Source organism: Acomys minous (assembly GCF_964271855.1).
Source record: "Acomys minous genome assembly, chromosome: 7".
Taxonomy (NCBI): Eukaryota; Metazoa; Chordata; class Mammalia; order Rodentia; family Muridae; genus Acomys; species Acomys minous.
The window spans coordinates 112,136,823-112,141,296 of record NC_140488.1 but is presented as its reverse complement, the minus strand read 5'-3'; the positions used below and the strand labels follow the sequence as shown (position 1 = coordinate 112,141,296).

The window sequence follows — 4,474 nt, the reverse complement described above, 5'->3', positions numbered from 1 at the left end:
GGCGTGCACCACAGATTCCCCCTTTTATTACATGAATGTTAATTTTTTTCTTTTTCTTCCTTTGTGTGCCTTGTGCTCACAGAGGTCAGAAGAATGTGTCAGATCCCCTGCAGCTGGAATTAAGGCAGCTCACAGCTGCCCAGATGCTGGGAATCAAACTCAGGTCTTGAACAGCAATGCAGTCTCTCACACACACACACACACACCCGCCCCGCCCCACACATCCGGTGTTTGCTGAATTCTGTCCTTGCTCTAAGGCAGGTAACACAGAGACATTACTGAAAAGCAGAAAGGTTGATGGCTCACTTCCTCCTTCCCCCTTCCCCTACAGGTTGAGAGACTGTCCCCTGTGCACGAGCTTTAGTACTCAGCTGCCCCAGGCTTCAAGAGCCGTTTCCAGACTCCGAGACAGACAGCACACAGTCCTGCAGGCAGCCACTAAGAAAGCCTGATGTTGACCTCTTGCCTTCACCCTGCTCATCTGCTCCCTCCCTATACCCAGGAGAAGCCTCCAAGCTTTATGGGACAGCTGCTGTCTCAGGGGAGGGTTCCTGTGGAGCAACTGCAGTCTTCCTAGCTCTTGCTTGCTTGAAGTGACCCTTGGCATCTGAAACTCGCTGAGTCCTGTCAGCACTCTTGAGACAAGCAAGACAGAAGCCAGCCCCTCAGGTGGCCCCTGACCTCAGAAAAGTCATGATGTTTGATTATCCAGCTCAGCCTGCTCTTTCCCTTCCCATGGAGCAACCAGGGTCCTAAGAGTTCCCTCTCCCTCAGGTGGGCCTGTGCTGAGGAGAGAGACTCGGGTGGGTGTGTGCTGAGGAGGGAGACTCATAGGGAAGGTGCCAACACAAACCTTCCAAGCCACTTTCCAATAAAACTCTTTTCCTACTCTCCTAGGTCTGTAGGAGCCACCTGGCTGGTGTCTGCATTCCCACAAAGGGAACTGACCACACATTGATGTGGACACCGTGTCCCCGTGGGAAGAAAAATGGTCTCGGGCTTCTTAATCAGCCATGTTGCTGACTTCACTCTGACTCAGCACTTTAAAAATTGCTTCCATGTATTATTATTTCTACAAAGTAGTGGGTTTCCTTGTGACACCTTCATATCAGGGATTTGTACTTTGTATGTGTCCCCTCGTTATCTTGTCTTGACCCCCTTCTGCTCTCCCTTCGATCTGGCCCACCGCCTAAATAGTCTTGTTTCATGTGTTTCATTGTTATTTTTAAGCTCAGACTGGAATGTGAGAGGAAAGAATACCACAGCTCTCTTTCTAATTCTGGCTTCCTTTGCTTAATCTTATGGTCCATTTTTTTCTGCAAATGACATCATGTCATTCTTCTTTATGCTGAATAAAACTCCATTGTAGGAGCTGGTGGCATGGCTCAGAGGTTAAGGATATTTACTACTCTTTCAGAGGGCATGGGTTTGATTCCCACCACCCACCTGGCAGCTCCTCAGGAATTCTAAAGATACCAGAGGACCTTTCCTGGCCTCTGCAGGCACACATACATTGCACATATATACTCGCAGGGAAAAAAAAAACCCTATGCACATATAATACATCTTTGGGGGAAAAAAAGGCCTCTGTTGGGTATACGAAGCGTGTTTTCTTTACCCATTCATCTGTCAGTGAGGAATGGGGCTTGAGTAATGACTTGGCTATGGTGAATGATGTCACAAAACTCGAGGATGTGCAGATGTCTAGAGCCAGCCGGCTTAGATTGCTGAGTAGACCTCAGAAGCGGCATAGCTAGATCATACATTAGTTCTGTCTTGACTACTTTCTTAGGTGCCTCCATAGTGACTTCCACAGTGGGTGCACTAGTTTACACTCCCACCAACAGTGTATCAAGGTTCCTCCCGTCTCCTACCCTCACCCACAGTCCTTCTTGTTTGACCTCTTTTCTTTTCTCTTTTTCCTTTTGAGACAGGGTCTCTCTCTGTAGCCTTGGCTGTCCTGGACTCACTTTGTAGACCAGGCTGGCCTCGAACTCACAAAGATTCGCCTGCCTCTGCCTCCCAAGTGCTGGGATTAAAGGCGTGCGCTCCTACTCCTCCGCAGTTTTTTTTATTTGAGGTCTTGCCCTTCCTGTGCTCTGTGCCTGGCCTTACCCACCTTGTGACTCTTCCTCTTTTATCTCCCACAGGCAACTTCCTAGTGATTAGTCTCTTCCCTCCTGGCTGTTAGTATGGAAAGGGTCTGGGGAACCTAATCAGCACACAGCCTGACATCAAAGGCCCTGGCGTTGCCTCTTACGTCTTAATTTTAAGTTAATGTTGACCACGTGAGAAGCACTTTCAGGAAAACGTTGTTCAGATGCTTTCCCAGAAGCCCAGCCTCCGCCACCACCAAGTTCCTTGTAGCAAACTAGACGCTGTTTCAAAAGCCGGCTTCCTCCGTCTCTGCATTTATCAGGCTTCCTTCCACTCAGGTAGGTATCAAAGAACATGTTTTTCTTCTCTAGAGATTTGCAGCAATTCAGGCACGTTGGGCAGAATGTAAAATGGTGAGGTGAGGTGGTGGAGGTGGTGGAGATGACTCAGTATGTAAAATGTCTGCTGTGCAAGCTGACAACCTGGGTTCATCTCTACCAGAGACGTAAGGCCAGATGTGGTGACGCGGGCCTGGAGTCTCTCTGCTGAATGTTAGATGGAAAGAAAAGAAAAGAAAAGAAAAAAGCTGCTGGGCGTGGTGGTGCACGCTTTTAATCCCAGCACTCCGGGAGGCAGAGGCAGGTGGATCTCTGTGAGTTCGAGGCCAGCCTGGTCTACAAAGCGAGTCCAGGACAGCCAAGGCTACACAGAGAGATCCTGTCTCAAAAAACCAAAAAAAAGAAAGAAAGAAAGAAAGAAAGAAAATGAGCTTTGCCTTGGCAAATGAAGCCGAGATGGGATGATCCTTGACTTTTGCTGGCCAAGCAGTCCAGCCAAGCCAGTGAGTCCCAGTTTCAGTGAGAGACCTTGTCTCAAACAATAATGTGGAGAAACCGTTGAGGAAGCTATCTACACTTGGCCTCTGGCCTTCCTACACATGTGCACATGTACCTACACATATAACACACACACTATGGTGGCTTGAATGACAAGGACCCGCATAAGCTCAAAGTTTGAATATTTGGTCACTAGTTGGTGGAACTAATCGGAAATGATTAGGAGGAATGACCTCCTCGTTGGAGGAGGTATGTTACTGGGTCGGGTTCAGAGATTTCAAAAGCCCATGTGTAGCTGGGGGTGGTGGTGCACGCCTTTATTCCCAGCACTCAGGAGACAGAGGCAGGTAGATCTCTGAGTTCCAGGACAGTCAGGGCTATGTAGCAAGATCCTGTCTCCAAAGAACAACAAAAGAAAACAACCGGGAGGTGGTGGCGCACGCCTTTAATCCCAGCACTCAGGAGGCAGAGGCAGGCGGATCTCTGTGAGTTCGAGGCCAGCTTGGTCTACAAAGTGAGTCCAGGACAGCCAAGGCTACACAGAGAAACCTTGTCTCGAAAAACAAAAACAAAAACAAACAAAAAAGATCCTGTCTCCAATCAACAACAAAAGAAAACAAAAAGTCCGTGCTATTGGAGTTAGCTTTCTCTGCCTCGTGCCTGTAAATATGCTTTTTGGGAGGTTGTTTTTTTCGTTTTTTCAAGACAGGGTTTCTCTGTGTAGCTTTGGTTGTCCTGGACTCACTTTGTAGATCAGGCTGGCCTTGAACTCACAGAGATCCGCCTGCCTCTTTTTTTTTTTTTTTTTAACGTAGAAAGGTTTTATTTGCAGGGGAGCAAGAATTTAATCAAACAAGCCAAATCCCATGTCATCATCTGACTCTTTGGACTCCTCTTTCTTCTCATCTTTCTTCTCCTCTGCTGCAGCAGGGGCAGAACCAGCAGCAGGAGCTGCTGAGGAGCCAGGGGCAGCAGAAACAGCTACGGCCCCACTAGCAGGCACACTGGTGAGCTTGCCCACACCCTGAGCAATGACATCCTCAATGTTTTTTCCATTCAGCTCATTGATAACCTTGTTTGAGCCGGTCGTCGTCATCGTCTGCCTCGATGCCCACGCTGTCTAGTATCTTTTTGATGTCTTTGGCGATAGGAGAGGAATTGCTCCTGAAGGCGCCAGCAGGTAAGAGGCAACGTAATGCATGTCGGCAGCGGCAGACAGGCCTCACGCTTGGTTACTTTTTTATTGCTGTGATCAGACACCATAACCAAAGCATCTTATAAAGGAAAGCATTTGGGCCAGGTGGCAGTGGCGCACCCCTTTGATCCCAGCACTCAAAGAAGGCAGAGGCAGGTGGGTGGCTGTGAGTTTCTCTGTGTAACAGAGAAACCCCATCTCAAAGAAAAGTAACCAAAACCCACATACAGAGTATAGGATAGGCTTTGAAGTGTGTGTGTGTGTGTGTGTGTGTGTGTGTGTGTGTGTGTGTGTGTGGAGATGAAACAGGCCTCGCACAGGATAGGCTCTGCTACTGAGCTACAGC

General features: G+C 48.4%; 1 pseudogene across 1 annotated transcript; it reads right to left on the bottom strand.

Moving 5' to 3' along the window:
• Positions 1-3,753: 3,753 nt before the first annotated feature.
• On the bottom strand, positions 3,754-4,134 carry LOC311602549 (large ribosomal subunit protein P2-like; annotated as a pseudogene). The gene has a single exon. The product of its transcript is annotated as a large ribosomal subunit protein P2-like (transcript).
• Between the last annotated feature and the right edge of the window lie 340 nt (positions 4,135-4,474).